Genomic DNA, 14,596 nt, shown 5'->3' with positions numbered 1-14,596 from the left:
ATAGTGCATAGCCTCACCATCTCACTGTCACACTGTAATTAGGCGTGATGGAGGCATGCCTTGCCTTCCTTGTAAGAGTGTGTCCTCCATGTGTTCAGAGTCCAGACAGGGTGTGGCACCTAGTATATGCTAAATGCATGTCTGCCGAATTATGTTGAATTTGTTGCACGGGTAGGTAGGATGCATTGTTTTCTATAGGATTCAGGGATAAGTAAATGGTGAGAAGTGAATGTAGAATGTTCTTCCCTGGAATCCAGGACAAGAGAAAGAGAGAGTGAATAAGGAAATCAAGGGAAAGTTTTTTTGTTTGTTTGTTTTAATGAAGACCAAGTCTCGTTTACAAGCAGAAGAAAAAGAACTTATAGAGAATGAGAGAAAATGCAAGTAAGGAAAGGAGAGCAATGGGTGGATCAGGCTATAGAGGAGAAGGGTAAAGAAGAGACCAAGGACTCAGTGGAAGAGTTAGTTGTGGCCAGGAGGAACCCTTTCTCTCCAGAGACATGTCAAAAGCAAGTTGGGCAGGATGATTGCACAGAAGCATTCTGAGAAGGAGAGTGAAACTGAGCAAGCTCTTTCTGTATGGCTCTAGGCTTAGTGAAGGAGGAGGTGAGTTTGCATGTAAACTGCCAGTTGATGCATCCAATGCCATTACATTTTGCACATGTAAACCACAAGATGTTGAGAGCAAACACAAGTACTAGGAAGGTACTTGGACAAGCAGTCACCTGTTAGATAATATGGTCTTAATGAAAGCCTTGTCACAATGGCACAGAATGCTTAATTTCCTGAGAAATGGGTGGGCCAAGGCATGGAGGTTCTGCCAAGACCTCCTCTGATACTCCTCTTTCCCCTTCCATAGTGATATGGTTTGGCTGTGTCCCCACCCAAATCTCATCTTGAATTGCAGTTTCCGTAATTCCCACATGTCATGGGAGAGACCTGGTGGAAGGTACTTGAATCATGTGGGCGGTTACCTCTATGCTGCTATTTTCATGATGGTAAGTGAGTTTTCCTGAGATCTGATGGTTTTATAAGGGGCTTTTCCCTTTTTGCTTGGCACTTCTCCTTCCTGCCATCATATGAAGAAGGACATATTTGCTTCCTCTTCTGCCATGATTGTAAGTTTCCTGAGGCCTCCCAACCATGCTGAACTGTGAGTCAATTAAACCTCTTTCTTTTATAAATAACCCAGTCCCAGGCAGTTCTTTACAGAAGTGTGAGAACAGACTAATACACATAGGAAACAGCCACTTGGGCTCTGACTGATCAGAGGTTGGCACAGAGTCAAACACTGCAATTCTGGAGTTGTACTTTGCTGAGCCTCCTCAGTCTGGTTTTATCACGCAGCAAAGCAGACATGTACACTCTAACTGTAGTTTCTGATCAAAGCCATAGTTTAAATGGATTATAAGTAATTTCCTCCTGAAGTCCCTCAAGAGTCCCTGAAGTCTGGGGTGAATTTTGGACTGGTAGGGCCAGTGCAGGAAAAGTGGGTTTGCCCACAGCTATGCCCAAACCCCAGGTCCCCTCCTTCACCTACCTGGCTCCTTGGAGTCCTTAACATCCCTCCAGGGGAATATGGTGGGCAGTCATTCCCCACCTGAGTGCTAATGCTCAAGGGTTAAGCTCAAGGTTTAGCTTCTCTTGAAAGTCTGTAAGAGCAGCTACATTTGTTGAACATTTCACAAAGAAGCTTAAATTCAGGGATACTTCTTTCATGACCACCCATATCTAGAAGGGCAAAACGTGTTTTTAGGAGTTTCAAGATTTAATTCTGGGGATAGCCAGGTGCCTAGTTTGGTTGGGACAATATAGCAAGCAGATAACTCGGTTTATTTGTTTGTAAGAATATATTTACCTAAACATTGAACCATCTGTTTATGTCTACTTTTGCTTGTTTTTTCAAATTCCTCTTTCCCACTTTGCTTTTATTTTTATAAAATCTGACAGAAGGGTATTAAGTTGAAAGGCTATGTCTATTTGGCTTGATAAGTGTGTTTTTCCTTTTTGGGAGTGAACCCACCCTTAAGAGTTACAGAGTGTGCTGAACATATTCATAAAGTGAAACATTCATATTTCTCACTATTTTACATTATTCTCTGCCAAAGTCAGGTACTAACAGCATTAATATCAAAGTAAATTGCTAAATAATAGCTGCTTAATAAAGGTTATTGTCTAGAACTGAAAGTTATCATAAGGTGTAGGGGTATAGAATGAAGCTTTTCCATAAATTATCACAACTGAAAGATAGAACTCTGTCCTGGGCCCCTTCCCCCAAATTACTATTTTTTGAAAGTGCATGATCATGGAGACATATCTACACACAGAATCATAGACCGTTAGAGATGAAGGGCACCTTATGGACACACACAAACCCAGTTTTAGGCTGCAAAATGGGAGAAAGTAGTACGGTACTTCAAAACCTGTCTGCAGTACAGAGCAGGCTTGAAGCTGGGAGCTCAACTCCCCAAATATCACATTTATCTCAATTTGGTAAGAAGCTGAAAACCTATCTGGGACCATTTAAATTCTAATGTTATTAAGGGCTCACCTAATCAGCTTTTAAAATAAGCTGTTTCGAATGCATGGGAAATGAAGGTGAGATAGAAGCAGGCAAGCTAGGCAGTTCAGGCCAGCCTGTGAGCACCTGGGTTTGAATTGCCAAGGAGCCATGAGGGGACCTGGCTGCCTACCTATTTGGTAACCCCTGCAATTCCAACACCAAGCCATGCTAGTGAAAAGTGATTTGTAAATGTGTGGGGGAGGGGACTAATCTGGACAAGCTCTGTTCTCCTGTGAGGTGGTTCAGACACATGTGACAAGCTTGGCCGGGAAAGATGGACTACCCTCTGTGCCAGGAGGTGACTTTGAGATTTAATCAGCAGGGTTTGTCAAATATTCTTTTATCCCAAGTGCTTTCCCCTGAGCAGAGTGCAGGTCAGTAAAAATGTCTCCATTGTAATACACTGCCAGTGATGCTTTCGTGACAGGCGCCATTAGCTGCTGGTACACCATGGTCCACCTTCCAGCTCTGCTTGGTTGCAGAGAACTTGATCTGAACCAGCTGGTATCCTAGAAGCAACAAATTAACCAAGTCTCCCTTAAGTGTGAATGGTTAATAGCCAGTGTGATGTGATAATGCCTCTTGTGAACTTGAATGTCCAAAGGTGTTTTAAATGGCATGGAGTACTTTGCAGTCAAGTGCCCCCAAGGGAGGCAGGCTGCCACTGAGGGTGTTCTGGACCGATTCAAACACGGGGCTTCAGAAAAGACTTGCCTTAAGTCTGCAGAGTAGCATGATGGAAACGGAGACTGCAGTGAGTCTGAGGAAGAAAATGAGCTCCTGAACAAACTTTTCTGAACAAACTTTAGCAATTGTATAACAGAGAGAGAAGACTGGTGGCCGTATTATTGTTTTGTACAATGAAAAAGGGCCACACTTGTTTGAAAAGTTCCCAGTTCAGTATATCAAGCTTGAGTGCCATGGAAAGTTATTAAAGGAGCAAAATATTCACTGTGCCTGCCAACTCTGTGAATCCTAACAGCCTACTCCTGTGGACCATTTTTTAGAGGTTATTATTTCAACCTGAAAATTCTTTAGACATATATATGTGGTATGAAAAAGGAATTAGGAAAGCTTTTAAATTAAAGGGAAATAAAACGACAGGTTTTTCCTCTAGCCATATAGTTATGGATAGAGATAAAGAGATGATTTTTTTCATAATACTTTATTAGGGGTTTTGGAACTCCAGAAATTTTAGAGTGAGACTGGTGAATAATTTAGCACTGATTCGTGCAGGCCCAGTGCAGGCACGGGCAGGCTGGGAGTCAAGTCTAGCTTCTTGGAGGGACTGAGCACAGTAACACACTTTTATTACCAACCGCATCATGAAATGCATTCAGAAATATTTTATGAGAAGCCGAAGCCTCGGTACCCGGTTTCTCCAGCTTTTTCAGAGCCTGCATGAAGCCCAGAGGAGCTAATGCTGTTGACCACCTCATTTCAAGGAGACTAGCCCCCAGGGTGTTGTTTCAATAACAGAGGGTCTCAGATCCCTGGGAATATGCAGTTACTAATGAAAGCCTCAAACTGGCCATGGGAATGATTAATGATCAAATGTTCACAGGAAATGGTACCTTTCGTGATGGTGTCCTCGATGTTTTCTCTTTACTGCACGTTCTTTAATCCTAATTCCAAAAGAAACCTGCCCTCTATGAAGTTAAAATGATATAGCCACCTGAAACAGAAATAAGGGAGGGAAGAAATATATTAATGGTTTCAAAATAAGAAAGCCTGGTTTCCTTTTTATTCTAAGTGCCACATCTCCTTTAAAATAAATTCGTATGTGCACCATGTGAATTTCCAAAGCAAAAAAAAAATTGTTGCTTAGTTGCTTCTTCTCTCTAGAGACTTTCATTTATTTCATTGATTTTCTTTCATTCATCTCATAGTTTTCAATAAAAAGGTAAATGTTTGAGGTAAACAAATCTATAGAATGATTATAAATCCAGAAATGTGCTTCATGTCTTTGAAAGTGGCTGTAATAACATGCTTAGCTGATCTGATTATGATAAATGCTTGGTACTCCCTCCAAAAAGCCTTCCATACAAACCTCTGCTCCCCAACCTGACCCCCTCTTATGTCCTTAATGTCCTTGGCACTCTAAGCATTCCTACGTCGTGAAAGTCTCCATGTACTATAAACCTCTTTATGTGTGCCATGCTCACTCTGGACTCCCAACTTTTCAGGGTCAGAGTCTTTGACTTGCTCACTGCTTTAGTTCCTGTCCCAAGCACAATGCCAGTGCATAAAAGTTCAACAAAGAAGGAATAAATGCATGCAAAACAAAGAGTCATTCTCCCAGGTTAGAACAACCTCCAATAGAAGCAGTGGCATCAATTGTTAAGTGAGAGGCTTCTGAGTAAGCACATTTGTTAGCCTCTGTAATCAGGGGTCCTACACAGATCTTGGACCAGACCTCCACTACAAAATTTCCAAGGATGTGTCATCACAGTTAGTGGCTTGATAATTATGCATTCAAGGGCTTGCTTCTCACAAACCTGCTAAGTCTTCTCCAAATGGGACACTGAGCCTCAGGGATATCATTTATAGATGACTCAAGAGGATGGATTTGCAAAAATCAGGTGATGTCTGAGAGAGGAAGAAGCAGGCATTTGGCTGAGGTTCAGACTTGCTCATTTAAGACATTTGTGAATAAATTAACCTTCCCTGGAAGACCTCATGAAACCTCAGAACTGGAAGAAGTGTAAAGATTATTTAGCTCTGGAAGGGCAAACATTTTCCATCTTGAGTGAATACTCCAGTGCATCCACTGTGGCTGCCTGGAGAGTGGGGACAAGAAGAATTCTGAGGTGGCATCACAGGGAAAGAACTGGTCATCAATGGGTTTGCCAGGGTCCAAGACTGGGAGGTGTTGCAGGTGATATAAATGCCAGGTATTTTTCTCTTCCAATTCTAATCTGGCTGCTCACCAAATGGAAGAATTGCAGGTTCTTTGGACAGTGTAATTTAGATGGTAGTTGTCCACAAATTGCAGCCTATTTTGGGGGCAGATAGCTCTGAGGCTAGAAAATCTCTTCTTCCATGGAATTACAACTCCCCCTCCTGTTTGCTTCCATCCACTGACCTTTCTTTTCCTCATCCTCACCTGTGAGGTGCTGACTTCACTCTCAGAAAGCTGGTCCAATATCTTTTGAACCAACTACATCAAAAGTCATGAAAAATATTAGGAAAATCCCCTTCACTTGAGTTTATTAAAAACACTGAGTACCTTTGACATGCTATTTTATTGTTATCTGTTTCTCCAACTAGATGTAGGCACAGTTGTTCACTCATTCAACTAACACGTTTATTACATTTTAAAGTTCTTCATTTGATATTCCTAAAATTATAAAAGTGACACATGCTTATTATAATAAAAAAGTCAATATAAAAATGTATGCAGAAGATGCTAATCATTTCCTCCAATCTCAGTTCCTTAAGTAACATTTTAATACACTGGTAAGTATCCTTCCACCCTGTCATAATTCCCAGGAAACAGCTTGAGACTGGATATGTACACAGAAGGCTTACTGAGACTTAACTCCTGAGGGCTATGGCACCCAGGGGAAGTACAGGAAGTGGAACTGACCAGAGGGAACGTTGGAGTTGTCCTGCATTGAAAAAGGACCCAGGTCTTTGGGCCCCACATGCACCCATCTTTGGCTCTGGGCTGCCCCAGGGAGAGGATGGGCAAAGAAGCTCTTTTTGGCTGATGGTGATGCCTGAAAAGGGACTCAGCTGTGAGCTGTCAGCAGCCAACGCTCCCAGCAGCTGCAGAATTGAGTGCCTCAGTTGGGTGGTGTCTCAAAGCACCCAAATATACACCCTCCCTTTTGCTCATTTAAACCTAATTATGCATATATAACAGATATATGGGATGTTTTTGTTTATCGTTTTAAACTGAAATACTCTGCAACTTGCTTTGACTTAACATACAAACATCATCATTTTTCCTCTAATTTATTTATGCATACATACACATACTTTTACAAGATTATATTATACATGTAGAATTTTTAGTGTACTCTCTTTTTTTTTCTCCATTGCTTGCCTCTCTCTACCTCCTCTCCTTCCCTGCACCATCCACATTACCTTAGCCCCTGTGTTGGCAGCATGGAGTACATAACCTTTTAGACTTCCTTTCACACTCATTTAACCACATATATACATATGTGAATGTAGATATGTGCACTTATTTACTTTTTCAGTCATTGGCAGCAACAATTTACTGAGAGCCTTGTGAGTACCCAGGCCCATGCCAGGCACCGGGAATATGAGGAAGAGGATACAGCCACCACCTGCAAGGAGCTCCTGTCTTTGAGGGAGAGGGACATGGGAACTTGTCAGGGCATGCACCTCCAAAGTGATTGAGAGGACTAGAACTAAAATGCAGGGCTTCTGTATTCTAGTCCTGTCCTCTTTTCCACTTAACCAGTTTTATTTATTTAAACAGGTTTCCAACTGTTGACTGAACAACTGCCAAACTGAACTGGAGTGTGTGTGCCAATCTTCCTGAAGTCATTACCACGCTAGCTCTGATAGAATGCAGCTCATTGTGAACCCCATATACTGGCCCTTGTGATATCTTACCTCACTAATAGGTCCACTTAATTTGATGAACAAGTCCTACAGCCCTCATATCACACAAAGGCCTTATCTTAAGATAGATTCATATAACTGGTGGCAAGGCAAAGGATTATTATGACAGCCATTCTTGAAGCTGATGTGTCACAATGTAGTCACATATTCCTGCAGCAGCAAGTTCTAGAGGCAAAACTATTAGCTGAGACAAATATGGGGTATAGGGCTCATGCTCCCAAATCCTTTTAACTTACACAGTTTCAGAGGGACCCGAGGGAGAGGGGAAGTGGCACCCCAAGAGACATACACGAGAGTAAAGAGCATGCTGACCCGACCCTCCTGCAGCTTCAGCAAATGGATGTGTTCTTTCTGTCCACGCTGCAACCTACTCATTTACCTGCATGTCCCCTTTTCAGTGTCCAGCATTATCTGGGGTCAACTTGCAACAGCTCATCTTTGGAAAAAATTTCCTGTGAAATATGTCTGGGAAATGTACATTGTATTTTTCTTCCTCATCAAGTGCTGACCCCTTTGTAACACAGGTGAGTTCAGCCATCTGAGGGGCTTGGCTTGGACTTCGTAGCATGGGCTCCGTGCCCCTGACTGCCTTGGCAAGAGCTGAGGATCTGGACAGTCCAAAAAGTGCAGCCCAAAAAGTGCAGCCCAAGAGACTCTGTTGACCTCAATCACAGATTCTTCTCCAGAGCTTTGTGTTTTTGTCCTCTTTGGCTTAGGCGAGTCATGGACTTTAGAAGAAAGACACCTGCTGGGCCAGGTGAGATCTAACAATCAAGAACTGCAGAGGTTTCAGACTTCACAGTAACAGTTCATTTTGACATGCAGTATAAGCTTTGTTGCTTGAAAGGTTTTGGTTGATGTACTGCAAATTGCTGGAGATGTTCCCGTAATGGCTATTTGATCCCAAGGATGCTGATCAGCTATAGACAAAATTGCCCAATACCCCAAAGTATGGTCAATTCATTTTGTTCTCAATTCTCACAGCAGTTGGTTGCTGAACAATGGATCAGATTGTGAACAGCCTTCAAATTGTACTTAGTCATCTTAATGTGAAAATGGGAAATTTAGGCAACTGTTGGTGATCTGACCCATATTCTGCTTCAGACTCACAAAGTTTCCTACCAGGAGGGATCTTGAATGGCTGTTATTTCAGACTCCTACTTTCAGGCATACAAATCTGAATGTTTCTTAGAAGGATTTCTCTGACCCGCTGGTATTGACAAGGCTTTGCAATTCAGCAGAGTGTAAGAAGTTCATGAATTCTCCATTTATCTACTGACGCATAACAAATTACCCTAAAACTCAGTGGTTGAAAATAATAAACATTTATTGTCTCATAATTTCTGTGGGTCAGGAATTCAGAAGCAGTTTATCTGAGTGGTTCTGGCTAAGGGTCTCTCATGAGGTTTCAGTCAAGATGTTGAAGGCTGCAGTCTTCAACCTGGTAGGAATAGAGGATCTGCTTCCAAGATGACTCATTTGTGTGATATTGGTCATTGCAGAAGGCCTCAGCTTCTCCCCATGTGGGCTTCTACAAGGGTTCTTGAGTGTCCTTACAACGTGGTGGCTAACTTCCCCCAGAGTGAACAATCTGAGAAAGTGCAAGGTGGAAGCCACAGTGTCTTGTAAGACTAAGCTCACCATCATTTCTGCAATATTCTACTGGTACACAGGTTAGCCCCATTTAATGAGGGAAAAAGCTGCAGAAGTGTATGAGTGTCTTAAAGCAAGGATCAACTGGGGGTCATCTTGAAGGCTAGCTGCTACAAATGCTTTCCACTTTTGCTTTGTCAATAATGGTAAAGACAAGGAAGAAGACATTTCTCTTTCTTGTATCTACCTGGAACAACAAATGAAAAGTGTAACATTTAGCTCAAATCCTAGCTCCTACCAGCCACAGACTTGAAAAGGAATTTACTGAAACCCTCTAAGCACTTATTTTCTTATCTGTAAGGTGGGAATAATAATATTTCTTTACAGGGTTGCTGTGAGAATGTGCAGCAGAAGGAAGGAACTCGAAACTTGTTAGTTCCTTTCCCTTCTCTCACATTCTTTCCTCTTGGGGTCATGATGTAACAACTGAATGCTGTAGTTAAATGGCTGGTCCTCAAAGTCAGCCTTCCTCCCCACTCACCCGACACCACCCTGTTTCGTAAATCCTGGGAAGGGCTCGGCCTTGGCTATTTAGGTTTCTCGTTTCCTGAGGAAGACTTGCTGAGGCTTAATAAAATCAGGATGTGTGAGAGACACTGAAGTTCTTTCATGTCTTAATTAGCAGTTAATTAAGTGGAGGTGCTGGTGTCTGGAATATCTGACAGACAGATTCCATAATTATCTTTTATTATTATCACTAAGGAAAATATGATCAGGGAGTTCAAGTTTTCCCAGAATCTCAGGTTTAATTGAATGACCCAGTGGAGGATCAAAATGAACAGGCTGCCCTTTCCGCATTGTTTTATTAAAAATATTTTGAAATTGAGTGGTCTCTTGCACGCAGGAGCTTTGTTGGTGATCTTTAACTAGGCCTAGAGGAAGCTTGGTGTGCCACCTCGGGGTTGCAGGGTCCCTCCAGGAAAGCACACAGTCACACTTTGATGACTGCACCAGCAGCATTTTATTAACACCCCGCTCCTCCTCCCAGGGAAGGTCTTGGTTTGGAGGTCAGAAGACATTGCTTTAAGGTCTGAACTAGAGAAGAGAAGAGAGGTGCTTTTTAAATGTTGCCTTAATGATATTGGCCTCAGTCTTTTAGAATTTTCATCCAGGAGGTGCAACTAATGCCTAATTTGATATTGGTGACTCAACAACCTCATGCTCACACAAGAGCAATGGACCATCCTGGCTGAGGCTGGCCATTCCTGGAGGACTCACAGGGTTTTGGGTGTCCTGAGGGATGTTGAGGAAAGCAAGCTGGGGTCTGCCTCCCTTGTATGCTGAATTCGCATGGGGTGGACTCTCCACAGAAGTTGTTTAACAGTGACTAGACAAGCCATTCTAAGCCTTCAGTCTTCTAGAGTTTCCTTGGGACAGCTGAACATATGTCAGACTACCTTCTCACCTCGGAGAGAGCTGCACAGTGTCACTATCCACACACAGGTGTGTGTTTGTGCAGATGGCATCACACCTCCTAGATTTAGTGCTACCTCATTCTCATGATTTCTAAAGGGATTATTTGGATGAGTCCTCACACACTGCCCAAGTGCATCAGGGCTCTGACCCGGGTGTCTGGCAGGTTCTAAGTGGTGTCATTTGGTATCCTTTATCTAGTTAGCAATTTCCATTATTCATAATTCAAGATTCAGACAAGATCATTCATCAGGTCTAACAAGAGATTTGAGATCTGTGGGACAGCTGGTACTAGAGGGGCTACAGGATTCTGGCTTGGCTTCTGGGCTGCTAAGGTAAAGACTGGCTTTCCCTGCCTATAGTGGCTGATAGATACGGTTTGGCTCTGTGTCCCCACCCAAATCTCACCTTGAATTGTAATAATCCCCACATGTCAAGGACGCGGCCAGGTGGAGATAATAGAATCATAAGGGTGGTTTCCTCCATGCTGCTGTTCTCATGAGAGTGACTGAGTTCTCAGGAGATCTGATGGTTTTATAAGGGGATTTTCCCCTCTGCTTGGTACTTTTCTCTCTTGCCACCATGTGAAGAAGGACATGTTTACTTCCCCTGCCACCATGATTGTAAGTTTCCTGAGGCCTCCCCAGGCCTGTGGAACTGAGTCAATTAAACCTCTTTTCTTTTAAATTACCCAGTCTTGGGTATATCTTCATAGCAATGTGAGAATGGACTAATAAAGAGGCCATGCTGAGAGGAGCAGAAGCCCTTTTCTAGAAAGGGGCTGCATGTAGCTTCTGGCCTGTATTTGCGGTGCTTAGAGTTGGCTCTTTGCTGAAGTCCCTGATCAGCATTCCCTGTTCCTCAATGTCCCTCTAAGTGAAGAAAATACAATTGAATAATCCTACCTGCAGCAGATTCAGTGCATGAAAAATAGATTAGCAATGAGCTCCAAGTCTCAACAGTTAAACTACTATCCCAAGTGTTAACAGTGGCTCTCTCTGGAGGTGTTTTTAAATCTTTGTCTTTTTTTGCTTAATCTGTATTTCCTAACTTTGCTATAATGTTTATATTTGGCTTAGTAATGAGAAAATAAATATTTTAAAATTTTAGAAAGCATAGAATTTAGAAAGCATTATTTTATGAAGTTTTATAGCAATGATTCTTAGCCTGGGGTTCACAGAGGGTCCATGAACTTAGATGGAAAAAAACTGCATCTTTAATTTCACCAACCTCTAGCTAAAATTTAGCAGCTCCTCTAATTTTAAATGTAGGCAACAAGTCACAGTAGTATCAGCAGAAGCTATAATTTTATCACCAATAGAAATCACAGATATTTTTATATCTCATTACAGTTGTTGCAGATATGTTGAAATATTATTTAAGCTTATTACCAACTTCAGGATTAAGTAGTTATTAGACCTGCCAGCAGATCTTGTTATTTACTGTGTTAATAAAGAAACACATATATTACTATGCCACAAATTTGTTTTTTTAATATTTTGATAGTGATATTTCAATTAAAAATGCAGTTTCCTTTGTAATCTTATATATTTTATTTTATACATTTATACCATTATTTTGAGAAGGATTCGTGTGCTTCACCAGGCTGGTTGAATTTTTTCCATGCCATTAAAAAGAGTCAGAACCCTAGCCTTGGGGAGGAAGAAATGGCTGGCATCTGTGGATACTGCCTTGGCTAGGGCCTGGGTGTCCTGAGCACTGCCCTGCAGAATCCTTACGAAGAGTTGAGGAGGAAAGTTCCGTCATTATCCCCATCTTACAGTCAGGAAACTGAGACACAAAGTGATTGTGTAACTCGCTCAGGGTCACTGAATTTCCAAGTGGCAGAGCTGAAATGAGAGCTCAGGCAGGCAGGATCCAGATGGCCTCCTTTGTCCTTCCTTCTGTTAGCACCACAGATGAGTCAATATTTACTGTACTCCTTCATGTGTTTGTGTGAGGTGGGGTCATCCACTGATGTCTGGAAGTTTGAGGGGGATATGTTTGACCTTCCCAGCTAGAATACAAATAACTCAAGGGCAGCAGTGTCTGCGCTAAGTTTTTTTGTTCATCTCTTCCAGGCACCAAAGGAAGTGGAATTAAGGAATTCCATTTCTCTGAGCACTAGGATAATTAGCAAATATAGAAATTCAGTCATTGAAGGTATCCCCTGACTCTCAATTCATGTTTGGGCCTCATATTGGGAGTGTACTTCTTGGCCAAGTGGGCCTATTCTTCTTGGAATGAGCCTTCCTCCAAACCAGGAGTGTCCCTAGCCTCCACTCTGCCTCTTCCCCGCTCCACCTTCCATTCCCACATTTTTGCCCACAGCCTCTCTGCATCTAAAGGAAGCAGGAAGTTCGGGTGGCCAGAGCTTGACAGAGACAAATGCTTCATTACCAGGAGGCCTCAGTGCATGATGGTTAAGTGATCACCAAACCTGGAATGCCACACTGGAAGTGCACCCCTTGGAGAGCACTTAACGGGCCTTAATTGTATTTGCTAGCCATCAATCACCAGGGTAATTTCCTGTCTTAAGACATGTGCTCTCCTCAGTGACAGAGCCAAAAATGAGGCCAAAAAGGGAAAGAGAAAGCTTCAGACTGAAGGAGAGTTCTGGTCCTCTCTTCACCTGATATAAAGCCCTTCCTTGCCCAGATGTGGACCTAGGGAAATATTTCTTCTCTCCTCTAAATGGCTCTCGTAGGGCAGGTAATTGCTTACTCAGTGCTTGGCTGGCAAAGTTGTGACCTTCAGGAGCAGAGCCTGAGTACATTTTTTCCTGCTGGTGGCTCTCAGGCCATCCTCCAAGGTAGTCAGTTCCCTCTCAAAGGATCTGACTTGAGGGACTGAGGTGACTCACCCAGGAATCTCTGTCATCTCAGAATAAGTTCAATTTTAATTTGCTTGATATTGTCACCTCCCCTGGATCTGCAATTAAGAGGGATCAGTTGCTAGAATGATAAAAGCTTGACTTGCCAGACATTTGATGAAGGACTTTGGGTTAGATTGGGCTGTGAGCCAAAACCCTTCTGTATCCCCATCAGTCAACATGAGAGTGGAGAACACAGGACTCTCAGAGCAGATGGCACAGATAGCACCTAAGTCCCTCTCCCTCGTCAGGGGCCTAGCCAGGCACCTGTGTGGACCAGGGTCTGCTTCTGGGACTGTGAACTGTGGAATGGTGCAGAACTGGTGGTGGGGAGTGGTTCCAGTTAAACAGGAAGTGGATCCAACTAAGAGTCAAGTGCAAATCCAGTGGAGACATGATTGCCATTTTGAGTGGGATAATTCTCTTTTGGGTGAAACTCTCCAAGGTCACAATGTGAAGTAGAGTATTTCAGAAACCTGAGAATGGGCAAAATATGGGAGATAAAGCTGGAACTTAAGAACTTAGTGCATATATCAGCAGGCCAGGATATTGGACACAAGGTCAGAACAAGGCACAAGGGGTCCACGGGCCATGACCGTGGCTGGGGTGTTCACAGTTGCTCTGTGCAGATGACAACCTGTGGAAAATGGGAAGGGGAGGTACGTCAAAGCGGAGAGTGACCAGCTACAGTGTGACTACAAGGCCACTGTCCTTTGGGCTACAATGGTTTGAGTAGAGTCTCAACTTAGCAGAACCTGTGTTCAGGTCAGAAAGTTCCCTGAGAAAAAAATGTTTGAAGATATTTTCCTTACAGTTCATTTCCAAATATGGAGGTATAAGAGATTAATCCAATGTGGAGTGTTGATTGTGGGTTAATACAAAGTAGGCCCTGGAAAATGAAAATATATTTTCTTTAGGCAGCAACTGGGTCTTCAAAAATTAAAATTCTATCTAAAACCTTGACTTCTTGGGATTATGGTGTGATCCAAGGTTGTTGTGTAGCCTTATGTTTTAGAGTACACTATTACCATAGGGGGTGAGTTGATTCCTCTTTGGATGAGACTGTCCAGGGTGCTGGAGGTGGACTTCCATCCCTGGCCTCCATCCATGTTGTGTTGGTATGCCTTCTGACAAGCATTTTGACTACCAACAATATCCATCCACATACACACATTTCCAAATATTCCCAGGGTGGGAGGGAGGAGGCGGGCAAGATAGTCTCTGGCTAATCCAGCTACTTTCTTGGCGTACAGGAAGGTTGCTGATGCCCCAGATGTTGGGATTATGCTCAAGAACTTGAGGCAGAGGCTTGAGAGCCTCCTCAGACCCTGAGATCTCAACCTAGTCAGAGCTGGCCAATTCCCAAGTGGTGGAATTTCAGGACAAGGCCATCCTCATGGGGGAAGAGAAAAACATGCTTTCAACAGTTTCACCCTCTTACATTTATGTTTGAACTGATATTGTGAGATCCTTGAAGACATACATAGTGACTTTTT

The 14,596-nt window shown here is 42.8% G+C and overlaps 1 protein-coding gene across 6 annotated transcripts in view; it reads right to left on the bottom strand.

Annotated features, from left to right (window-relative positions):
- Window positions 1-14,596, bottom strand: part of TNR (tenascin R) — a 418,193-nt gene that overhangs the window by 193,298 nt on the left and 210,299 nt on the right. For 5 of the 6 annotated variants that reach the window (XM_031658364.1, XM_021930321.2, XM_031658392.1 and 2 more), the window contains exon 2: window positions 4,138-4,238. The exons of the other annotated variant lie outside the window; for it this stretch is intronic. The gene's annotated coding sequence lies outside the window, so the exon portion shown is untranslated. The remainder of the gene's footprint in view (window positions 1-4,137; window positions 4,239-14,596) is intronic. 6 annotated transcript variants of the gene reach the window in all.

Source organism: Papio anubis, chromosome 1 (genome assembly GCF_008728515.1).
Source record: "Papio anubis isolate 15944 chromosome 1, Panubis1.0, whole genome shotgun sequence".
Taxonomy (NCBI): domain Eukaryota; kingdom Metazoa; phylum Chordata; class Mammalia; order Primates; family Cercopithecidae; genus Papio; species Papio anubis.
Note: the sequence above shows the minus strand (reverse complement) of the source record. Positions and strands in the feature narration are given on the sequence as shown.